We start from the raw sequence: 25,861 nt of genomic DNA on the forward strand, positions 1-25,861 counted from the left end.
AATGGTGTCCGTATAGGTATCCGGCTGTAAGGAACATTTATCATTAAATGACTAATGTGCATGACCCGATATTATAGGAATTGAGATGGTGGTATAAGAAAAGACTGGCAAACAAGAGGGAAAAAAGAAAAAGGCAAAAAGAAAAGAAATAGAAAAACAGTAATAAAGGTTTTTTTTAAAAGGGCCAAGAGGCAACCACACGAGTAGAATACATTAAATGATGCTGAGCCGTGGACTGAAAACATGTGAAAGGGCCCTGAGTTCAATAATAGAGCATAAAAATTATAATGTTACCTGGAAAATCATGCACGTGGGTGTATCAAGGCCAGACAGGCCAAAGCTGGGTAACCCGGGACAAAAGTAAAGAGGCAGAAAGCCTGAGACGTATAAGGGAAAAATATGTATATTAACCCCAATAAAGGCTCAAAATACTCCTAGGATAATGATAATAGGTATACACTAGGTTACCTCTATGTTCCTGAAGGGGTTATGCTGGGTGAAGGCGCAGATCCGCCACTATGGATGGTGCTGGAAGAAGGTACATAAAAGAAAATTGCCTAAGTGCCCTGCAGAAAAATCTGTGTCCCTCATGATGGAGCCATGATCTGGTAGCTATTCTGTAGAATGTTCCTGGCTGTGGTTTTGTAAAGAGTATCTGGGTCTTTGGATCTCTGGATCTCTTTGATATCTTGTTACAGAGCATGTCACCTTTATATAGCTCACAACTGTTGTTCTTCAAGCCATCATCCAGAGGTCAAGAGGAAGATGAGATTAACTCGCATTGTTTGAGTATTAATCAATTTGCATAGTTTTTTACTCCTTTTGTTTTGCAAGTCAACAAACTAGCTGGCCTGGACAACATGTAATAAACATATTAACAAACCTCTCTTGTTCAATTACCCTGCATCTGTCATCCAGGATAACAACATGATATGTTTGTTACAAGTCAATATTACTGGTTTATACAAACAAATGTCTGTGTTTTCTTGACCAACCAAAGAACAAACACAAAAATTCAAAAGTCAACATATAGATAACAGAGTCTATACCTTCTGGCTTACTGAAAATAGACATCTGGATAATTAAGATTAAATGCTGTGTGGTCACACCCCATATCTATGAAAGGCCTGGAAAAATGTAAACCTACCACACTTTTAAGTGCATAGGAATCCTCCAATCTATAAGATGTTACATAATCTATAACCAGGCTTCTGACAGGTCTATTAAGTGTAAGCTGTCATATTAAAAAGGACTGAACTTCCTTTTATGTGTTGATACATCTTGTGTGAGGACGCCATTATTATTCCATTACTTTGGCGACGTGATAGTGTTGCATAATGAATTCTGGTGTTACTGGCTTATCTTAAAATGTAAATGAAGTGTGTGTATGAAGTATCCTGCCCTGTTATCAATTTCAATTACATCAGGATGCTGATCTGCAACTAGTGTCTCTGCAGCTGTTAAAAAGCTACAACCTCATGGCAGAAACCCCTCATGTGGAATAAAGCGATCTGAAACTTTATTGCTGTGCAGGACTACAACACTTGCTTTATAAAGCTGCTATATCTAGTTATGAATAATGAAAGATGTAGTAAAAGGCATATTCAAACTATAGTCATCTACGGCTTTTTCATAAGATAATAAGTTTCCATGTACCTTTCAAAATCGCCAACAGCAGCTGGGAATAGAGCGCAAGTAAGTCAGCCATGTTTGCTGCTTTGTCTACATGGCGAGAAAAAATGACCATGGATCCTGATGCAACTATTAACAATTCTCTTAAATCTTTATCATCCTATATTTAGATAAATGTTAAAGGTGCAATTCTTTTTTAAATTACTGTTGTGATCTGATGTGCAGTCATCACTGCATATCCCATTAGCCAGTCATTAGCATCCATCACTTGCGTAATCTGCTGTTCTTTGTAATGAAACACGCCTGCAGATTATCTAGTTTTTAGTATGTTATTTGATGTTGCTACATGTGCTGTGCTTTTATAATCACCTCCTAAGACTGCCTTCCATGTTTTTATATGCAGGTTTCATGCAGATTTATTCTTGAGATATGACTTGCCAACCTATAACTCACAATGATGTTTGTATGAAATGTTTCGAGAAAAATTTGAATCATTTAAAAGAATACTTTGCAAAATGCAATAAACCAGTGCAAACAAGCCCAGGAAACTTTATAATGGCATTTATAGAGCTGAAGGCACAGTAGGGCAGGAAGATTCCACATCTGAACTGGGTATTTGACATATTAAAACAAGAAGCCCATTACAGGCAGAGGGACTGCTATGGGGTCCATAGAGACCCCAACAAAAATATGGTCACATTGTTGCTGAATTTATTCTTTTTAGAGCAAGCTTAAAAGAAGGCTGAAAGAAACTTAACTGCCCAATAAATGTAGTCATATTTGTCCTCTGTCTTTTAGCCTGTTATTGCTATCAACACACAGCCACTCCAAACCCTACTTCAGTCTATCTCTGTCTAAATCTACACAACAGTATGGATGCATGTTGGTGGTAGCATGCAACTGAGTACCAAGGAAATAAATTACTATCTGTTTGATACTTAGTATTATAGAAACTTTTTTTTTCTTTTTGTCAATGAATATGGCTAGTTTCACACTAGCTTTTGGCAGGGTTGGGGATGGGAGCCTTCTTCCTCCGTTAAGCCCCGCCCACAGGTCAGCGTAGCATCAAGACGCATGCAGAGGCATCCGTGTACATCCGCATGACCTGCGTACCCCATGTTAAAGATAGGGTATGTAGGATGCATGCAGACCTAGGCGGAGCTGAAGGAAGAGGTGCGGCAGTGGGCGGGGCTTAACAGAAGAAGGCGGCTTTCATCCGCAGCCCTGCCGAACGCAAGTGTAAAACCAGCCTAAGTGTTACAATCCTAATCGTGTCATAGAAACCTGATATTACTAAGGACAAACCTACTTCAAACATTCATTGATGAGTAAACTATTTAGAAAATAGTTGTCGCCTTGGGGATATTTAGAAAGCATAAAATGTCTCAGAAAAGTTCTGTAACAAATGTTACTACTAGTTCAGGTGAATCCTCAAGTTTGCCTTTAGGGCTTCTATATTTTCAAGTTAGTTACGTTTTTAACATGTGAAAATAATCTTGGTCCCATCATTCTTGGCATGACTATCCTGAGTTTAATATTTTATGATTATTTGTGGATTACTGGTGTTTCCTATATTGTTTTTCTCTTTTTCAGGTGTAAAAACAACATTATTATGTATATATTTTTGGCACGGATTCATTATATTCGCCTTGAAAAGTTGCAAAATGTTGGCACAGGTCAGAGTTGTGCCCATATTTTGGCATTTTTCACGCCAGTCTCTAGCAGTATATGATGCCACAGCAGGTCTAATTTATGATGAGCAGTGTAATTCTTTAAGCTAGAAATCTCACTCGGGTACCTGACTAGAGAAAGATCTCTGGTGTGGCACATAGGCACATGCTACTCGTAAAATATTCCTAATTCATGAAGAGGCGTGCACCTCTCACCTCTTCATGAATCGGATGTCTGATTCCACCACACCTCCTCCCCAAGAGAGATGAGAATAGCGCCGGTCTTGATTATTCAGGGCCTTTGTATAATATACAAATGTATATATATATATATATGTAATGTATGAAAATTCCATCTCTGCTACATGGGAAAATAAATTGGTAAAATAAGTGCCGATAAATTGTGCACACAAGTATCTATATTATACAATAATTTTATGGAGCTTTTAAGCAACTGTGATTACGATTAACTACAGATGCCAGTTTCTACGAGTTGCTGTACTACTGGAAAAAAATCATGTCTATGTCATCTTTACTGATGTGATCAATGAGAAATGGCTGAATTATGGCTGGTTATTCTCTCACTGCACATATTCACTCTGAACAATGACTGGGAGCCTTTACTTCATCTAGCCATCTTTCACACAATACGTTCTCCATGTAAAAGCCATTAAAGGTAAGAAGGGTCAGATTAATGTAGGAAAAAAACAATACTCACCCAGACTGATCCCATGAAGTTCCTACTCTCACGCTTATTTGGTCCCCTGCTGGAAATGGCAGAAAATGCCTACTTAACCAATCACTGGATGATGCAGGCAATTATTAGTAAAAATGATTGATGTAACATATAGTTTCTTTATACTACCTTGAAGACACTTTTTGATTTTACACGTAATGCGATTCTTGTATGAGACAGAACCGAGCCTCTGACAACCCATTAACCTGAACCCACTGTTATTCTAGATTTCAATGCAGCCAACTACAATACTTCATTTCTCAGGAGTGGGTTAGGACTTTGGATTTTCAGCTATTTATTAGAAAAATATTTAGAATTGAGAGTCCTCAGTGGTTGATACCTTTTACTGGCTAACTGAAAAGATGGTAACAAATTGCAAGCTTTCGAGACTACACAGGTCTCTTCATCAGGCATAGACTAATACATAATCTGAAGAATCACATATTTATGCACAACATAGCACAGAAAAAAACAAACATGGATAAGACAGGTGACATGAAGCAGAATTACCATGAGTGATAAACAGTTACTCATGGTAATTCTGCTTCATGTCACCTGTCTTATCCATGGTTTTTTTTTTCTGTGCTATGTTGTGCATAAATATGTGATTCTTCAGAATTTGTATTAGTCTATGCCTGATGAAGAGACCTGAGTAGTCTCGAAAGCTTGCAATTTGTTACCATCTTTTCAGTTAGCCATTAAAAGGTATCAACCACTGAGGACTCTCAATTCTAAATATTTTTCTATCTACTGGCTAACACGGTACCAAGATATATATATTTCCTGTATCAGCTATTTATTGCCTTGGTTCTCGGAGCAGAACGTTATCTGTCAAGTGACAATCTAGTGATAAATACTTGTATATTTCCTTAAGGTACCTTCACACGAAACGACTTTGTAACGATATCGCTAGCGATCCGTGACGTTGCAGCGTCCTCGCTAGCGATATCGTTTAGTTTGACACGCAGCAGCGATCAGGATCCTGCTGTGATGTCGCTGGTCGCTGAATAAAGTCCAGAACTTTATTTGGTCGTCCGATCGCCGTGTATCGTTGTGTTTGAAAGCAAAAGCAACGATACCAGCGATATTTTACACTGGTAACCAGGGTAAACATCGGGTTACCAAGCGCAGGGCCGCGCTTAGTAACCCGATGTTTACCCTGGTTACCAGCGTAAAAGTAAAAAAAACAAACAGTACATGCTCACCTGCGCGTCCCCCAGCGTCTGCTTCCTGACACTGACTGAGCCCGGCCCTAAAGTGAAAGTGAAAGCACAGCGGTGACGTCACCGCTGTGCTGTTAGGGCCGGAGCTCAGTCAGTGTCAGGAAGCAGACGCTGGGGGACGCGCAGGTGAGCATGTACTGTTTGTTTTTTTTACTTTTACGCTGGTAACCAGGGTAAACATCAGGTTACTAAGCGCGGCCCTGCGCTTAGCAACCCGATGTTTACACTGGTTACCCGGGGACCTCGGCATCGTTGGTCGCTGGAGAGCGGTCTGTGTGACAGCTCCCCAGCGATCAAACAGCGACGCTGCAGCGATCGGCATCGTTGTCGCTATCGCTGCAGCGTCGCTTCGTGTGAAGGTACCTTTAGCTGCAATGTATTCTACGTCTCACACTGGTCATGTTTAACCGATATCTCAATCCTGACAAAATATAATACATTTTATACTATGGCATGACTGGAAAGAGATTTCTGAGATAAAGTGATAAATATTATCAAAAGTATTTTGCAAAATTCTGGTCCGACATCCATGTCAGTATTTCTGAGGCAGCTAGACAAGGATCTTGCAGACTTCTCAGCATCATGGGCGGCTATGGCTTCACACGAGACCCTGACATTGTGAGGACAGTTGCAAGTGCCAGAGGTGCATAGGATACTAACATTCGAGTGCCGGCCTAGGATGTTCACTAGACACTAATGTGGATGCCAGACCAGGGTCCTACAGATTTTTTTGCCAATCCCTAATTCTAATGCAGAATGGAGCCTGTATGGTGAAATACAATATGTGGAGAAGAGTATTAGGACACCTATACATTACACCCATAGGAGCTTTTATAACATCCCATTTGAAATCCATATGAGTTAGTAGAGAAGAGGTACCATTTGTCAAACTCAATCTGACAGGTGCCCCGCCCCTATCAAAGTGTATCAAGTGTATAACCCCTCCCCTCTGCAGTGTGTAGCCATTCCCCCTGTAATACTTTGTTGTGTTAAAAGAGTATTAATTAAAATTGCTAGATGTATTATCAAACCATTTAATTTTGATTTTGATAATGTTGCTATCGATTAAATTACAATTTTGTGTCTGTACAGTGCAATGATTTTGATTGTCAGGCTATTATTATCATGTTGTGTTACACAATGTATTTTATCATGGTATATTATGTATGTCTATCAAAATGTGAAATGTCACTATCAAAATGCGATTACTTGGTCATTATATGATGTCTTAAGTTTACTCTTATTTGATAACCCGGTGACATGCAAATGAGCCTGTGTTTTTGCAGCATTATTTGATACTGGGATTCTCATTTTATGTGTGTTTTATAACACACCAGGCGTTTGTAAAAAAGCAAAGACACGGAATTGTAAAAGTTTTAACAAGATTTTATTGTAACAAACTAAATACATTTCATTTGATACTGTGATTCTCATTTTATATGAGTTTTATAACACACCAGGGCTCATTGTATGGGCATATTATGTATATGGCCATGTTACAACACCATCAAGTATAAAGCGCGTTTTATACGTTTGTAAAAAGCAAAGACACGGTATTGTAAAAGTTTTTAAAGATTTTATTGTAATAAAATAAATACATCTCAAAGACATTTCAATAATATAAAGTTCGTACAGAATAATATAAAAAGTATCACAAGAGACCGTGGTCAGGGTCTGTGTTAATATGTGATTACCAAATATGTGTGCTGACCAGCAGATAAAATAACCACAAGCACAGCCTCATCCTGTCCAGATGGGGACAAGTGATAGTAATCGATAGAGTGCTGCAACAGAATTACTATTTCGTGGCTGTACAGCGCAATGATTTTGATTGTCAGGCTATTATTATCATGTTGTCACACAATGATTTTTGGTCATTATATGAAGAGATCATCAGCAATAGCCAAATTTACCTTCTCAGGAGGGAATAATTCCTCATCTACGAATGTATGCGGCTGACCTTCCACAAATCTGATGCTGGGAAAAGAAAGAGTAATTTCGTCATATAGCTTTTGCCAACAGGAATAAAACCAAACAATATTATTGGGTTTGTGAGAGAAATGGGTTTCAATATTATATAACAGCTGTTTTACAAAATAACTTTTTCCAGAATTAGACAGTCCTGCTAGAATGCATGAGAATGGGTGTTGCAGACGGGGCTCCATCACAATCCGTAACTAGTAACCAAAAGGGACGGTGGTAAAATCGTCTAACAGTAGACATTTTGTGTAAATACACTTTTGTGTTTTGCGTAATGGTCTTGTTTCAATGTCCCAGTACTTTTTATTTTTCACAATGCCGGCCTGTTCAACGATAATACGCTTCTGTGTTTCAGAATCGGAATTACGCGGATAGTCCAGTACTAGATCTTTTAGACTGTTGAAATTAATAGATTGCGTTAACAGTATTTAGTGTTATGCCCTTCACTTTTAAGACAGTTTTACCTGTGTTGAGTTTGTAACCATAAGTTTTTGGACCTGCAGATACAAATTCAGTGATGTAAGTATCATCAGGTATTTCACTGGTCCATTCCACCAGGCAATCATCTAAAGGAGGGTATCACTCACCTTCTCTCTGCACAAAAAGACAAAGTACTGCAGTGCGCAGGCGCCGCAGCGTGAATACAAGAAGAGAACATCATCGTAAGAAGATGGGAGACCCCGGACTGGACAATGACTTTCACACACAGTTTTTCAGAAATCAGTTCCTTAACAATAAAATATGAGTCGTATCTTCCTCAACTCGTTACCCTGGCTATCCGCATAATTCCGATTCTGAACACAGAAGCATATTATCGTTGAACAGGCCGGCATTGTGAAAAATAAAAAGTACTGGGACATTGAAACAAGACCATTACGCAAAACACAAAAGTGTATTTACACAAAACTTCTACTGTTAGACGATTTTACCACTGTCCCTTTTGGTTGTTACGGATTGTGATGGAGCCCCGTCTGCAACACCCATTCTCATGCATTCTAGCAGGACTGTCTAATTCTGGAAAAAGTTATTTTGTAAAACAGCTGTTATAGAATATTGAAACCCATTTCTCTCACAAACCCAATAATATTGTTTGGTTTTATTTGTGTTGGCAAAAGCTATATGATGAAATTACTCTTTCTTTTCCCAGCATCAGATTTGTGGAAGGTCTGCCGCATACATTCGTAGATGAGGAATTATTCCCTCCTGAAAAGGTAAATTTGACTATTGCTGATGGTCTCATGGAGAGTGCTAGTGATAATAGTGAAATAGAAAAGCATTTACCAAGTATGTACATCGCAGAAATCTCAGTATTTTCTACCTGGTACAAAGCATATTTGGTCAAGGAAGGAAAAGTCGCACGATAAATTTAAACACAAAATACCTGGTCCTTTTTAATAACTTTTGAGATAAATTACAAATTGTAGCACTAGCGCAACAAATGTGCCTGGGATAAACAGGTTTTCTTTGAAGCTTTTGAGGATGCTACGCGGGAACCTTATGGGTATTTGATGCTTGACTTAAGAGCCGATGCCCCTGAGGAACTTCGCTTGAGGTCTGTTTCCTCCAGCTTTTCCCGCTGTGTATATTCAAAAGAAAAAACCTTCTAAAAAGAGAATTTACACAAAATCAGACAGTCTACACTGTTGCCATAGTTTTGTAAAGATGTCGTAACAGGGATCTCTTAAAAACACTGGTGAAGGCATCTCCTTCTGTCAGAAAATCTATTTTGTGCTATACCAGCCATGATTTAATTACAGCGATTGGGGAAATCGCTTTAAATAACTTAAAAGGTCAAGTTCCTGTGAAAGAACGACAAAAAAATACTAAAAAGTGGAGTAAAGCTATAAGAACCATGAGTAATAAATCCCACAGCATAAAGAAAAAGAAGCGCCTACTAAACCAGACCGGAGGATTTATAGGTCCTCTTTTATGGTTTTGCGATTCCGATATTAACAAGTTTTCTCAGCGGTAATTAATGGAACATACCGAGAAAATGTATCTTGTTCCCAAGCAAAAACTAATTAAACTAAGACCCCCTATGTTAGGGCTAGCGGAACGCACCAAATTATAAGAGAGATGGTATAAGGTGCGTTCGCAGCCCGGGGTCCACCGTGCAGAGATGGAACCTGCTGCTGAGTAATGACGGACTATATGGCGGTACAATGTGGATACACACACGGGTTAACTTCACCCTGTGTGAAGGAAGCAAACCCTGTTGCGTAACAGGGCCGCGGTACCGCGCCAAGAGCGCAAGCAAGGAGTCTCAGGACTCTATCCCAAGATGCAGGGTTAGAGTACGTTCAGACCACTTGCGCTTGACACCGCAACTGGGGTGTCAAAGTAACAAAATATAACTTAAAGCACAAGAGTGCGTGCTGTGCCGCTTTGGCGGACGCCACTAACCACCCAGACTTGGGATAGGAAAGCGCTCTATAAGCGCACAGCGCCGCACTGGCGGTTACAGCAATAGAAGCTGTATCGTGTGTCTTTATGTTGACAGCTTAGTCGGGAGCTAGACAGCAAGCATCCACCTTTTGCGAACAGTCATACACAAGGGAGGGTATTTTAAAGAACGACTTGCACTCATCAACACACACGATTCCAAATGTACACTAGCGCATGGCCGTGCAGCCATGCAAACCTTTTATAGCTGCAGCAAGTACACGACCCTCCCAGAAGGACCAATGGGAGTCAGCCACAGAAGAAGAACACCTTCAGGACCTTCCTAAAGGACCAATGGGATTTGCTGCAGTATCTAAGCATGTGACCCTTGATCTCCAATGAGATCTTGCCCTGGGCATGCTCGGAAAGGGAAGAGCAGGACTTAGTCCCAAACACATCTGCTCGGCGCTGCCCAGTACTGGCTACAATGGCAGAAGCTGGAAAGGCAGCAGGAACCAGTCGTCCAGTATCAGCCTGAGCTAGAGGCTGGGACCGACGTCTCCGCTGAGCAGACTCCACTGCGGCTGGAGAAGAATGGGAGACCGCAGCGGGGATGGTTCGAGATTCCCCCTGTGCAGAGGCAGGATCTCGACACCTAACACCCTATTCTTGACATTGAAATGTCTTTGAGATGTATTTATTTTATTACATTAAAATCTTTTAAAATTTTACAATACCGTGTCTTTGCTTTTTTACAAACGTATAAAACACGCGCTTTATACTTGGTGGTGTTGTAACATGACCATATACATAATATGCCCATACAATCAGCCTGGTGTGTTATAAAACACATATAAAATGAGAATCCCAGTATCAAATAATGCTGCAAAAACACAGGCTCATTTGCATGTCATCGGGTTATCAAATAAGAGTAAACTTAATACATCATATAATGACCAAGTAATCGCATTTTGATAGTGACATTTCACATTTTGATAGAGACATACATAATATACCATGACAAAATACATTGTGTAACACAACAACATGATAATAATAGCCTGACAATCAAAATCATTGCGCTGTACAGACACAAAATTGTAATTTAATCGATAGCAACATTATCAAAATCAAAATTAAATGGTTTGATAATACATCTAGCAATTTTAATTGATACTCTTATAACACAACAAAGTATTACAGGGGGAACGGCTACACACTGCAGAGGGGAGGGGTTACACACTTTGATAGGGGTGGGGCACCTGTCAGATTGAGTTTGACGAATGGTACCTCTTCTCTACTACCCATATGAATTAATGAGTTGGTTCCCAACCAATAGCCTTTCAATCTATAATAGTTCTTACAAGATTTTGGAGGTGTCTGTGGGAGTTTAAGCCCATTCATCCAGAAGAGCATCTGTGAGGTCAGATATTGATGTTGTATGAAAGGGATCTCAATCTCTGTTTTGATTCACTAATGGTGTTTGATGGGACTGAGGTCCGGGCTCAGTGTGGCCAGACATGTTCTTCCACACCAATCTCCTCCCAATGCTTTTATGGAGCTTGCATTGTGCACTGGGGCTTAATCATGCTAGAAAAGGAAAATGGCCTTCCCCAAACTGTTCCCACAAACAAGGAAGTATAGTTGTCCAAAATGTTGTGGTATGCTGAAATATTCAAGATTCACCTTCACTGGAACTAAGGTGCTTGGGCAAACCCCTAAAAAACAAGACCATAGTATTATTCCGCCTCCACAAAACTTTAGTGCTGGTATAATGGTGCCAATCCACTTCTATATATAAGAACGCAATTTGTTACTAGATTTTTTTTATGTGCCATTTTTGGTATGGAGTAATATCAAGACCATACTCCTCATACAGAAGACTTAATTGTTTGACATCAGCTCATTGGAACCTAGAGGGCACCTCATTTTGCACGTTTACCTTTTCACTTTTCTGCAAGAGGCAGGTCGGATGAATTACTGCTGACAAATTACGAAGTCAAGTGTGAAATATCCCAAGGCAAGTTATTAATGAAGATTAACTGTCTAAATTTAATTTATTCCTGGAACATGGCAAATTATTTTTTTGAATGTCGTTCAAGGTAATGAGAGACAGTAAAGGAGATTATGAAGTTTTCACCTCAACTATGTGATTACTGATGGACACACAACTCATATCTAAGAATTTTTAAATATCTATTTTCAAGGGAATTAGAAAACTTTTTTTTAGATATCTTATTAGTGAATTCTGATTTAATAGAGGGGGATCCACAAATTATGATCCTTCTATCTTGGCCAGAATAGAGAGCGGCTACTTGCCTCATCTCTCACTTTGGAGGACATGGCCAGTCCTGCATGACACAAACTTTTAATTTAATTTACTCTGTTATGTTGCAGAGAAATTAAGCAATTCATTTTTGGTTTATAGGTAATTGCTAATTGGATCATCAGCAATGGGATGAGGGATCAACTTATTGTGAATAGACCCTACAATTAGTTGATTTAGCAAACTGCAGAACACCTTTAAAGAACCACTCCCGCACTTTTTTTTCAGTGTTGGAGTGGGGCCACTAGTATAAGTTTCCTGCTACTAGCATTATACTTACTAGCTGCTGTTTTCAGTTTTTCTCAGTGCTCCTCCATTCCCAATCCGCCATCTTGCGACTGCAGCTTCTGACTGACCGAAAGTCAGAGATAACAGTCACAAGCTCTCAGTGTAAGTCTGAGATCCTCGTTCTGGCCCCACTGATCTCAAGAACCTAATCTCTGATGAATCCTCGGTGAGTTGAGCTGTGGTTGATTGTATTGATTCTTAGTGGGACCCCCGGAGATAGCGAAGCACTGCTCTCAGCTGGTGTTCTGTACTCCCGTAAGAGTGAATGGAGCAGCAGTGCTCATGACCAACCACTGCTGTACATAGAACTGGTTCTTGGGACCAGTAGGAATCCCGGCAGTCAGACCCCTAGTGATCGTGAAGTTACCCATTATCAGATGGATAGGGGATCACTTTTAAACTTGAGAATACCCGTTTAAAATGCCATTGACTGTGATTTCACTCAACTGTTTGGGGGCTTAGGATAAAGGTCACTAAGTGGTAAAGTATATAGACTACATTAAGAGAATGTGCACACAACCTCTTTTTCAGGTGGGTTTGCTTGGTAATCCAGCTAAAAAAGAGCTAAAGAAATGCTAAAGAGAATGAACATCGGCATTTCAATGTAAAAACGACCTGCTCTGCAGATGTGTAGTCTTCTTTCAACCACTTTGTTTCACAAGATGTAAAGTAGTTGAAAGAAGAGACTTGACTATTCTTTGGGTGGCTTCTGCTTGAGAACTGCTCACTATGTAACGTGGCGCTGGGCAGTAGCCTTCGGCAAGGTACTAGTCTATTTCGCCCTGGTACATTAAATGAAGGTAGGAGTCCTGGCAGGGTGTGAGAACTTTGTTTACAGGGGAGCTACACCCTTGCACGCTGCATGTTACCAATGACTTTGGTTGGCCAGGTTGACCAGATGTTGATGACTTTAATGAGGGAGACCACCAGTCAAAAATAAACTTTTAACTGAACAGTAACTTCATGGGAATTATGTACAAAAGATAGCGGGTACACAGCTTAACCCCCTGAGGTAGTTTCATTTTTGCGTTTTCGTTTTTGCTCCCCTTTTTATTTTTCAGTCAATATGGCCATGTGAGGCCTTGGTTTTGAGGGAAGAGTTGTACTTTTGAGCAACACCATTGGTTTTAACATAGCAAGTACTGGAAAATGGGAAAAAAAATCCAAGTGTGGTGAAATTGCAAAAAAAGTGCAATCCCATGGTTGTCGTTTTTTTTATCATGTTCACTAAATGCTAAAACTGACCTGAAATTATGATTCTTCAGGTCACTATGAGTTCATAGACACCAAACATGTCCAGGTTCTTTTTTATTTAACTGGTGAAAAAAAATTCCAAAGTTTGCTAAAAAAAAAAATTGTGCCATTTTCCGATACCCATATTGTCTCCATTTTTCGTGATCTCAGGTTGGGTGATGGCTTATATTTTGCACACCAAGCTGATATTTTTAATGATACCATTTTGGTTCAGATACGATCTTTTGATCGTCCGTTATTGCATTTTAATGCATTGTTGCGGGGGACCAAAAAAGTAATTCTGGCATTTTTAGTTTTTTAGCAATCAGGTTCATTATTTTTTATATTTATAGATCGAGTGATTCTGAACGCGGTGATACCAAATATGTGTATGTTTGATTTTTTAATTGTTTTATTTTGAATGGGGCAAAAGGGGGGTGATTTGAACTTTTATATTTTTTTTAAAAACATTTTAGAAATACAGGCAGCCACATGCTCCGGTCCTGAGTTCTGGTGGCAGTGCCGGGTATTGAGGCGAAAGACTTGCGCGAGTTTCTCGCATTGCACTCGCAAGTTTGACTCTGGCCTTACTGTGATCTTTTGGGAGGCAGAATGAACAAATCAACAGCAGGTGAAGAATTGTTTTTATTTTTTTACACTATTTCTCCTGCTATATAAGTGATTAGATGACTTTATTCTATTGGTCCATGCAATTACAGCGATACCAGATTTATATAGTTTTTTTTATGTTTGACTCCTGTCACACACTAAAAGACGCTTTTTTTGCAAAAACTATCGATAGCTCTAATTTTTCCATATTTCAGCAGACAGTTTTGTAAGGGTTGATTGGGGGACGAATTGACATTTTTATTGGTACCATTTTTGGGCACATGAAATTTTTTGATCACTTTCTATTCCGAATTTTTGGGAGGCAGAATGAATAAAAACTAGCAATTCAAGAATTGTTTTTTTTTTGTTAGCCTAGAGCCTTTGGAAGTTCCTATCCCTCTGAAGGGTATCGACTCCACACCATTGGCTAGGAATAAACCACAATACTGGACACAAGTGACTATGTGTATGACTCCTGACCATCGGGAGGTGATTTGCTTCCTTGTGTTGCATAACTTGCATGATGTCTTGGTGCTTGGATTGCCATGGTTGCCAACTCATAATCCAGTCCTTGACTGGAAAACAATGTCTGTGTTAAGCTGGGGATGTCAGTGGGCTCATGGGGAAGGTTTTTCAGGTTTTGCGGGCCAATTCTTTGTTTGTAAAGGGTTCAAAGTGTATTTTGGGGGTTCAGAAGATCTCCTTTTTGGGGTATATTTTTTCCCCTTCTTCTGTTGAGATGGATCCTGTCAAGGTTCGGGCTATTTGTGATTGGACGCAGCCTACTTCCCTGAAGAGTCTTCAGAAGTTCTTGGGCTTTGCTAATTTCTATCGTCGATTTATAACTGGGTTTTCAAGTGTTGCTAAACCTCTGACTGATTTGACTAAGAAGGGTGCTGATGTTGCCAATTGGTCCTCTGCGGCTGTGGAGGCCTTTCGGGAGCTTAAGCGCCGCTTTTCTTCCGCCCCTGTGTTGCGCCAGCCTGATGTTTCGCTCCCTTTTCAGGTCGAGGTTGATGCTTCCGAGATTGGAGCGGGGGCGGTTTTGTCGCAGAGAAGTCCCGATTGCTCAGTGATGAGACCATGTGCATTCTTCTCTCGAAAGTTTTCGCCCGCCGAGCGAAATTATGATGTCGGTAATCGGGAGCTCTTGGCTATGAAGTGGGCATTTGAGGAGTGGCGTCATTGGCTTGAGGGTGCTAGACATCAGGTGGTGGTCTTGACTGATCAGAAGAATCTGATTTACCTTGAGTCTGCCAGGCGTCTGAATCCTAGACAGGCGCGCTGGTCGTTGTTTTTCTCCCGGTTTAATTTTGTGGTTTCATACTTGCCGGGTTCAAAAAATGTGAAGGCAGATGCCCTTTCTAGGAGTTTTGAGCCTGACTCCTCTGGTGATTCTGAGCCTACGGGTATCCTTAAGGATGGGGTGATTTTGTCTGCTGTCTCCCCAGACTTGCGACGTGCTTTGCAGGAGTTTCAGACTGATAGGCCTGATCGTTGTCCGCCTGGGAGACTGTTTGTTCCAGATGAATGGACCAGTAGAGTCATCTCGGAGGTTAATTCTTCTGTGTTGGCAGGTCACCCTGGAATTTTTGGTACCAGAGATTTGGTGGCCAGGTCCTTCTGGTGGCCTTCCCTGTCTCGGGATGTGCGTGCCTTTGTACAGTCTTGTGATGTTTGTGCTCGGGCCAAGCCTTGCTGTTCTCGGGCTAGTGGATTGTTGTTGTCCTTGCCTATTCCGAAGAGGCCGTGGACGCACATCTCTATGGACTTTATCTCGGACCTCCCGGTTTCTCAGAAAATGTCCGTCATTTGGGTGGTGTGTGACCGTTTTTCTAAGATGGTTCATTTGGTACCCTTGCCCAAATTGCCTTCTTCATCTGAGTTGGTTCCTTTATTTTTTCAGAATGTGGTTCGTTTACATGGTATCCCGGAAAACATCGTTTCTGACAGGGGGTCTCAATTTGTGTCTAGGTTCTGGCGAGCGTTCTGTGCCAGGATGGGCATTGATTTGTCTTTTTCGTCTGCATTCCATCCTCAGACTAATGGCCAGACGGAGCGAACTAATCAGACCTTGGAGACTTATTTGAGGTGTTTTGTGTCTGCTGATCAGGATGATTGGGTCGCCTTTTTGCCGTTGGCAGAGTTTGCCCTCAATAATCGGGCCAGTTCTGCCACTCTGGTTTCTCCTTTCTTTTGCAATTCAGGGTTTCACCCTCGTTTTTCATCTGGCCAGGTGGAATCTTCGGATTGCCCTGGAGTGGACACGGTGGTGGATAGACTGCACCGGATTTGGAGTCATGTGGTGGACAATTTGAAGTTGTCTCAGGAGAAGACTCAGCAGTTTGCTAATCGTCATCGTCGTGTGGGTCATCATCTCCGCGTTGGGGACTTGGTGTGGTTATCTTCTCGTTTTGTCCCTATGAAGGTCTCTTCTCCTAAGTTTAAACCTCGGTTCATAGGTCCTTATAAGATTTTGGAGATTCTTAATCCTGTATCTTTTCGTTTGGACCTACCAGCATCTTTCACCATTCATAATGTCTTCCATCGGTCGTTGTTGCGGAGGTACGAGGTACCGGTTGTTCCTTCTGTTGAGCCTCCTGCTCCTGTGCTGGTGGAGGGTGAATTGGAGTATGTTGTGGAGAAGATTTTGGACTCTCGCGTTTCCAGACGGAGACTTCAATATTTGGTTAAATGGAAGGGATACGGTCAGGAGGATAATTATTGGGTGACTGCCTCCGATGTTCATGCCTCTGATTTGGTTCGCGCCTTTCATAGGGCGCATCCAGATCGCCCTGGTGGTTCTCATGAGGGTTCGGTGCCCCCTCCTTAAGGGGGGGGTACTGTTGTGAATTCTGTTTTTGGGCTCCCTCTGGTGGTTACTGGTGGTACTGGCTGACTTTTGTCTTGCACCTGTTCCCATCAGGAAACTGGGAGTTTCCTATTTAGTCTGGCTTCTCAGTCATTCTAGTGCCGGCAATCAATGTTACCAGAGCACCTCTGTTGCTTGCTACCTGCTCCAAGTCTGCAATTCAGCTAAGTTGGATCTTTGGCATTTTTTGTGTTTGTTTGTCCAGCATGCATTTATATTTCTCTTGCTGCTGGAAGCTCTAGTGATCTGAAATTACTACTCCGGTGTCATGAGTTGATAACGGAGTTAAAGTAATTTCAGGATGGCTGTTTAGGGTTTTGAGGTGCCCGCGAAGTCCTCTTTTGTATTTTCTGCTATCTAGTCAGAGGGCCTCTCTTTGCTGAATCTATATTCATACTGCGTACGTGTTTTCCTCTTACCTAACCGTTATTATATGTGGGGGGCTACTATCACTTTTGGGGTTTCCCTGGAGGCAAGCCAGGTCTGTGTATTCCTCTACTAGGGGGTAACTAGATCTCCGGCTGGTGCGAGGTGTCTAGGGATAATCGTAGGCACACCCCCTGGCTACTATTAGTTGCGTGTTAGGTTCAGCGTCGCGGTCATCTGAGATTCCATCATTCCTAGAGCTAGTCCGTTTTTGCCTGAGTCCCTGCCATTGGGAACCATGACACACAACCCTCCATGTGCTAGCCAGAGGTAGCCTGACTGCCACTAGGTACCCAGATGAGATCCTCAAACCCCTTGGGAGACCATATGCTGGCGCGGTTGGCCCTGGGTTCCTCCTAATGCAGGACAATGCCAGACCTCATGTGGCTGGTGTGTGTCAGCAGTTCCTGCAAGATGAAGGCATTGAAGTTATGGACTGGCCCAACCCGTTCCCCAGACCTGAATCCGATTGAACACATCTGTCTCGCACCATCAACCAACGTCACGTTGCACCACAGACAATCCAGGAGTTGGTGAATACTTTAGTCCAAGTCTGGGAGGAGATCCCTCAGGAGATCATCCGCCGCCTCATCAGGAGCATGCCCAGGCGTTGTAGGGAGGTCATACAGGCATGTGGAGGCCACACACACTACTGAGCATCATTTCCTTGTCTTGAGGCATTTCTGTTATGATCTGGTGGCCTAGGAGCAGCATGAGACGTACTCTAGAGAAGGTGGTACCTGTACTGACCGCAGACCCTGAACTTAACACCGCAACTAGAAGTAGCCGTGGAATGTGCCTATCACTCCCTAGACATCTCGACACAGCCGGAGGACTAATTACCCCTAGAGATAGAAAAGGGAAAACTATCTTGCCTCAGAGAAAATCCCCAAAGGATAGACAGACCCCCACAAATATTGACTGTGAGAGGAGAGGGAAAAAACATACACAGACTGAAATCAGAATTTAGCAAAGGAGGCCACTTCTAGCTAAATAGAAAGGATAGGACAGAGTACTATGCGGTCAGTATTAAAACACTAGAAAATATCCACCACAGAAAATACAAAATGTCCACATCTAACTAAAGATGTGGAGGGTATATCTGCATCTCCAGAGATACCAGCTTGGCTAAACAAATCCTTATACAGACCAAGCTGGACAAGACAAAAACACGGAAAAGAACTGAACAATAAGGCCCACAGCATGTGGACTGCAAAAATCAAGGCCAGAACTTATCTTTGTTGAAATGAACAGCCAAGCAGGAGAGACCAGGCAGGGATGTGAATCCTCCAGGAACAATGGACAACTGGCACTGACTAATGGGTCAAGCAAGACTAAAAAGCCCAGTCAGAATTGCAAAAAGTGGACACACCTGATGAATGCTGCGATCCAGAGACAGCAGCGCTACCACTTATAACCACCGGAGGGAGCCCAAGAGCAGAATTCACAACACATTTCCACTGAAGTTGGATCAGCCTGTAACTTCATTTTCCACTTTGATTTTGAGCATTATTCCAACTCCAGAACTCCGTGGGATATTAGTTGTGATTTACGTTGATAATTTTTAGGTTTCATTGTTCTCAACACATTCCACTATGTAATCAATAAAGATTTACAACTGGAATATTTCATTCAGTGATATATATACAGTGGGGCAAAAAAGTATTTAGTCAGTCAGCAATAGTGCAAGTTCCACCACTTAAAAAGATGAGAGGCGTCTGTAATTTACATCATAGGTAGACCTCAACTATGGGAGACAAACTGAGAAAAAAAAAATCCAGAAAATCACATTGTCTGTTTTTTTTATCATTTTATTTGCATATTATGGTGGAAAATAAGTATTTGGTCAGAAACAAACAATCAAGATTTCTGTCTCTCACAGACCTGTAACTTCTTCTTTAAGAGTCTCCTTTTTCCTCCACTCATTACCTGTAGTAATGGCACCTGTTTAAACTTGTTATCAGTATAAAAAGACACCTGTGCACACCCTCAAACAGTCTGACTCCAAACTCCACTATGGTGAAGACCAAAGAGCTGTCAAAGGACACCAGAAACAAAATTGTAGCCCTGCACCAGGCTGGGAAGACTGAATCTGCAATAGCCAACCAGCTTGGAGTGAAGAAATCAACAGTGGGAGCAATAATTAGAAAATGGAAGACATTCAAGACCACTGATAATCTCCCTCGATCTGGGGCTCCACGCAAAATCCCACCCCGTGGGGTCAGAATGATCACAAGAACGGTGAGCAAAAATCCCAGAACCACGCGGGGGGACCTAGTGAATGAACTGCAGAAAGCTGGGACCAATGTTACAAGGCCTACCATAAGTAACACACTACGCCACCATGGACTCAGATCCTGCAGTGCCAGACGTGTCCCACTGCTTAAGCCAGTACATGTCCGGGCCCGTCTGAAGTTTGCTAGAGAGCATTTGGATGATCCAGAGGAGATTTGGGAGAATGTCCTATGGTCTGATGAAACCAAACTGGAACTGTTTGGTAGAAACACAACTTGTTGTGTTTGGAGGAAAAAGAATACTGAGTTGCATCCATCAAACACCATACCTACTGTAAAGCATGGTGGTGGAAACATCATGCTTTGGGGCTGTTTCTCTGCAAAGGGGCCAGGACGACTGATCCGGGTACATGAAAGAATGAATGGGGCCTGTTGTGAACTCTGTTTCCGGGCTCCCTCCTGTGGTCATGAGTGGTACTGTGTGAGTTCTCTCTTTGGGCTCCTCCTGGTGGCTCTTTTTGTTATTTTGCAGGTTTCTGGCAGGATCAGCTGTCTCGTCATCTGCTAGTTAGGTTTCCTATTTAATCCACCTGGTCCTTCATTCCTTGCCTGTTGCCGTTGTATTCAGTGCTATTCTGATTGCTCCTGTCTACATCCGTTATCAGTCTCTCCAAGAGAAGCTAAAGTTCTGTTTGCTTATTTTTGCTCATCTGTGTTCAAGATGTTTCCTAGTATATGATGAGTTTTTGTCCAGCTTGCCAATATGTGATTTCCCTGCTTGCTGGTGCTCTGGGGTGCTGAGTTGTTCCCCCCACATCGTTAGTTGGTGTGGGGGTTCTCGCATTCTCTGCGTGGATATTTTTGCATAGGGTTTTTTACTGACCGCACAGATCCCTTGCTATTTTCTGCTATCTAGCGTTAGCGGGCCTCATTTGCTTAACCTGTTTCATCTCTGCGTTTGTCTTTTCCTCTTAACTCACCGTTATTATTTGTGGGGGGCTTCTATATCTCTGGGGGATTTCTCTGAGGCAAGTGAGGTCTTTACTTTCTCTTTAGGGGTAGTCAGTTTCTCAGGCCGTGAAGAGACGTCTAGGATTTCAGGAAACGTTCCACGGCTGCCTATAGTGTGTGCGGTTAGGATCAGGTTTGCGGTTAGTCCAGTTACCACATCCCCAGAGCTCGTCCTATTATTTTTTACTTAGCTGGTTAGATTTGTGATCCTAAGCCACTAGGATCATAACAGTGCAACAGGCCAAAAGTGTTAAATGCATCGCAAAAGTGGGATAAGAGAAATCCTGAGTTCAATTTTTTTTTTCTGCTCTGCAGTCTGTCCTGCTTCTCTCCTCCCCTTAATCTCTAGGTGGCTTTGAGTTCTGCTGCAGACATGGATATTCAGAGTCTGACTTCTAGTGTGGATCATCTTGCTGCAAGGGTACAAAGCATTCAGGATTTTGTTGTTCACAGTCCTATGTCTGAGCCAAAAGTACCTATTCCTGAGTTTTTTTTCTGGAGATAGATCTAGGTTTCTGAATTTTAAGAATAATTGTAAATTATTTCTTTCTTTGAGAACTCGTTCCTCTGGTGATTCCGCTCAGCAAGTTAGAATTGTTATCTCTCTGTTACGCGGCGACCCTCAAGATTGGGCCTTCTCCCTGGCGCCAGGAGATCCTGCATTGCTGAATGTGGATGCGTTTTTTCTGGCGCTTTGCTTTATGAGGAACCTAATCTGGAGAACCAGGCAGAAAAGGCCTTGCTGGCTCTCTCTCAGGGTCAGGATGAAGCTGAGGTGTATTGTCAAAAATTTCGGAAACGGTCGGTGCTTACTCAATGGAATGAGTGTGCCCTGGCTGCAAATTTCAGAGAAGGTCTTTCTGAAGCCATTAAGAATGTTATGGTGGGGTTCCCCATGCCTGCGAGTCTGAATGAGTCAATGGATTTGGCCATTCAGATTGATCGGCGTTTGTGGGAGCGCAAACCTGCGCACCATCTGGCGGTGTTTTCTGAACAGAAACCTGAGTCTATGCAATGTGATAGGATTCTGACCAGAATGGAACGGCAAAATCATAGACGTCAGAATGGGTTGTGCTTTTACTGTGGTGATTCAGCTCATGTTATCTCAGCATGCTCTAAGCGCACAAAAAACTTTGCTAGATCTGTCACCATTGGTACTGTACAGCCTAAATTCATTTTGTCTGTTACTTTGGCTTTTGTAGATTCAGGAGTCGCCCTGAATCTGATGGATTTGTCATTTGCCAAGCGCTGTGGTTTTATCCTTGAGCCATTACAGTTCCCTATTCCATTGAAGGGAATTGATGCTACACCATTGGCCAAGAATAAACCTCAATACTGGACTCAAGTGACCATGTGTATGACTCCTGCACATCAGGAGGTGATTCGCTTTCTTGTGTTATATAATTTGCATGACGTTGTCGTGTTGGGTCTGCCATGGTTGCAGGCTCATAATCCAGTCCTGGATTGGAAAGCTATGTCTGTGTTGAGTTGGGGTTGCCAGGGAATTCATGGCGATGCTCCCTTGGTATCAATTGCTTCCTCTACTCCTTCTGAAGTCCCTGAGTTTTTGTCGGACTACCAGGATGTATTTGATGAGCCCAAATCCAGTGCCCTACCTCCTCATAGGGATTGTGATTGTGCTATAAATTTGATTCCTGGTAGTAAGTTCCCTAAGGGACGACTGTTTAATTTGTCTGTACCAGAGCATGCCGCTATGCGGAGCTATGTAAAGGAGTCTTTGGAGAAGGGACATATTCGCCCCTCCTCGTCCCCTCTTGGTGCGGGATTCTTTTTTGTGGCCAAGAAGGATGGTTCTTTGAGACCCTGTATAGATTATCGCCTTCTAAATAAAATCACGGTCAAATTCCAGTATCCCTTGCCATTGTTGTCTGATCTGTTTGCTCGGATTAAGGGGTCTAGTTGGTTCACCAAGATAGATCTTCGCGGTGCGTATAATCTTGTGCGTATAAAACAGGGCGATGAATGGAAAACAGCATTTAATATGCCCGAAGGCCATTTTGAGTACTTGGTGATGCCTTTTGGACTTTCTAATGCCCCTTCTGTGTTTCAGTCCTTCATGCACGATATCTTCCGAGAATATCTGGATAAATTTATGATTGTGTATCTGGATGATATTTTGGTCTTTTCAGATGATTGGGAATCCCATGTGAAGCAGGTCAGGATGAGATTTCAGGTCCTGCGTGCCAATGCCTTGTTTGTGAAGGGTTCCAAATGTCTCTTCGGAGTCCAGAAAGTTTCCTTTTTGGGCTTTATTTTTTCTCCTTCTTCTATTGAGATGGACCCAGTCAAGGTCCAGGCTATTCATGATTGGACTCAACCTACATCGGTTAAGAGTCTTCAGAAGTTCTTGGGTTATGCTAATTTTTACCGTCGCTTCATTACTAATTTTTCTGGTGTGGTTAAACCTTTGACGGATTTGACCAAGAAGGGTTCTGATGTGACTAACTGGTCTCCTGCGGCCGTTGAGGCCTTTCAGGAGCTGAAGCGCCGGTTTTCTTCGGCTCCAGTTTTATGTCAGCCAGATGTCTCTCTTCCCTTCCAGGTCGAGGTTGATGCTTCTGAAATTGGAGCAGGGGCTGTTTTGTCACAGAGAAGCTCTGATTGCTCTGTGATGAAACCATGTGCCTTCTTTTCAAGAAAATTTTCGCCGGCTGAACGAAATTATGATGTTGGTAATCGGGAGTTGTTGGCAATGAAGTGGGCATTTGAGGAGTGGCGACTGTTGTGAATTTGGATTCTGGGCTCCCCCGGTGGCCGCTTGTGGAATTGGACTTGTCATCCTCTTTCCTGTTTCACCTGGTTCCATCAGTAGTGGGTGTCGCTATTTAAGCTCATTTCTCTGGTGGTTTCTTGCCGGTCAACAATGTTATCTGATGCCTCTCAGTGCTTGTTCCTGCTTCTAGACAACTACTAGATAAGTTGGACTTTTGTCCATGTTTTGTTTTGCCTATTTGTTCCAGTTCACAGCTGAAGTTTTGTTACTGTGTCTGGAAAGCTCTCGTTGATCAGGGATTGCTACTCTGGCGTTATGAGTTAATGCCAGAGTTTAAGGTAATCTCTGGATGGTGTTTTGTTAGTGTTTTTCTGCTGACCATGAAAGTATACTATCTGTCTTCTGCTATCTAGTAAGCGGACCTCAAATTTGCTAAGACTATTTTCCTGCTGCGTTTGTTGTTTCATCTGAACTCACCGTCATTATATGTGGGGGGCTACTGTCTTCTTTGGAATATTTCTCTAGAGGTGAGCCAGGTCTTATATTTCCCTCTGCTAGCTATTTAGGTCTTAGGCCAGAGCTGGGCATCTAGCGATAAATAGGAAATGCTACCTGGCTATTTCTAGTTGCGCGGCAGGCTTAGTTCATGGTCAGTATAGTTCCATCTTCCGAGAGCTTGTCCCTCTATAGGCTTGCTATGATCTCTGCCTGCAGAGATCATGACAGTTTGACCGGCCAATAAAGTGTTAAAGACCCAGGTTGAGAAAGGAGAGTTATAAGAAGTCTGCTGGAATTTTTTTTTTTTTTTTTTCCTCCAGTCTGCCTTGCTGCAGTCTTTTTTCTCTCTCTCCTCCTAATCTCTGTATGCTCTGTGTGCACCTGACAATAATGGATCTCCAGAGTGTAACTGCGGGTTTGAATAATCTCATCACGAAAGTACAAAATTTACAAGATTTTGTGGTACATGCTCCGGTATCTGAGCCGAGAATTCCTTTGCCGGAGTTCTTCACAGGGAATAGAGCTAGCTTCCAGAATTTCCGAAATAATTGTAAGCTTTATTTGTCCCTGAAGTCTCGTTCAGCTGGAGACCCTGCTCAGCAGGTTAGGATTGTGATTTCCTTGCTCAGGGGTGACCCTCAAGATTGGGCCTTCTCATTGCCAGCAGGGGATCCTGCGTTACGCGATGTGGATGCGTTTTTTCTGGCCTTGGGCTTGCTTTATGAGGAACCTCATTTGGAACTTCAGGCAGAAAAAACTTTGATGGCACTATCTCAGGGGCAAGACGAAGCTGAAGTTTTCTGCCAAAAATTCCGTAAATGGTCTGTGCTTACTCAGTGGAATGAGTGCGCCTTGGCGGCAACTTTCAGAGAAGGTCTCTCTGATGCCGTTAAGGATGTTATGGTGGGGTTCCCTTTGCCTGCAGGTCTGAATGAGTCCATGACAATGGCTATTCAGATTGATAGGCGTCTGCGGGAGCGCAAACCGGTGCACCATCTGGCGGTGTCTATGGAAAAGACGCCAGAAAGTATGCAGTGTGATAGAATTCTGTCCAGGAGCGAGCGACAGAATTTTAGACGGAAGAATGGATTGTGTTTCTATTGTGGGGATTCTACTCATGTTATATCAGCATGCTCTAGGCGTACAAAGAAGCTTGATAAGTCTGTTTCCATTGGCACCATTCAGTCTAAGTTTATTTTGTCTGTAACCCTGATTTGCTCTTTGTCATCCATTGCCACGGACGCCTATGTTGACTCTGGCGCCGCTCTGAGTCTTATGGATTGGTCCTTTGCCAATCGTTGTGGTTTTGATTTAGAGCCTTTGGAGACTCTTATTCCTCTGAAGGGGATTGACTCCACCCCATTGGCTAATAATAAACCACAATACTGGACACAAGTAACCATGCGTATCAATCCGGATCACCAGGAGATTATTCGTTTCCTGGTGCTGTATAATTTACATGACGATTTGGTACTGGGATTGCCATGGTTGCAGTCTCACAACCCAGTCTTGGACTGGAGAGCAATGTCTGTGTTGAGCTGGGGATGTAAGGGTATTCATGGGGACGTACCTTTGGTTTCTATTTCGTCGTCCATTCCCTCTGAAGGCCCTGAGTTCCTCTCTGATTATCAAGACGTCTTTGACGAACCCAAGCTTGGGTCGTTACCTCCGCACCGTGAGTGCGATTGTGCCATAGATTTGATACCGGGTTGTAAATATCCAAAGGGTCGTTTGTTTAATTTGTCTGTGCCGGAACATGCTGCTATGCGGGAATATATAAAGGAGTCTTTGGAAAAGGGACATATTCGTCCATCTTCTTCTCCCTTGGGAGCTGGGTTTTTCTTTGTCTCAAAAAAAAGACGGCTCTTTGAGACCATGTATTGATTATCGGCTTCTGAATAAGATCACTGTTAAGTATCAATACCCATTGCCATTGCTTACTGATTTGTTTGCTCGTATAGAGGGTGCTAAGTGGTTCTCTAAAATTGATCTTCGTGGGGCGTATAA

At 42.3% G+C, this 25,861-nt stretch overlaps 1 protein-coding gene across 2 annotated transcripts in view; it reads left to right on the top strand.

Annotated features, from left to right (window-relative positions):
- The window catches only part of EDN3 (endothelin 3), a 174,703-nt gene that overhangs the window by 108,963 nt on the left and 39,879 nt on the right, over positions 1–25,861 (top strand). The window lies entirely within an intron of this gene.

This window comes from Ranitomeya variabilis, chromosome 4 (assembly GCF_051348905.1).
Source record: "Ranitomeya variabilis isolate aRanVar5 chromosome 4, aRanVar5.hap1, whole genome shotgun sequence".
Taxonomy (NCBI): Eukaryota; Metazoa; Chordata; class Amphibia; order Anura; family Dendrobatidae; genus Ranitomeya; species Ranitomeya variabilis.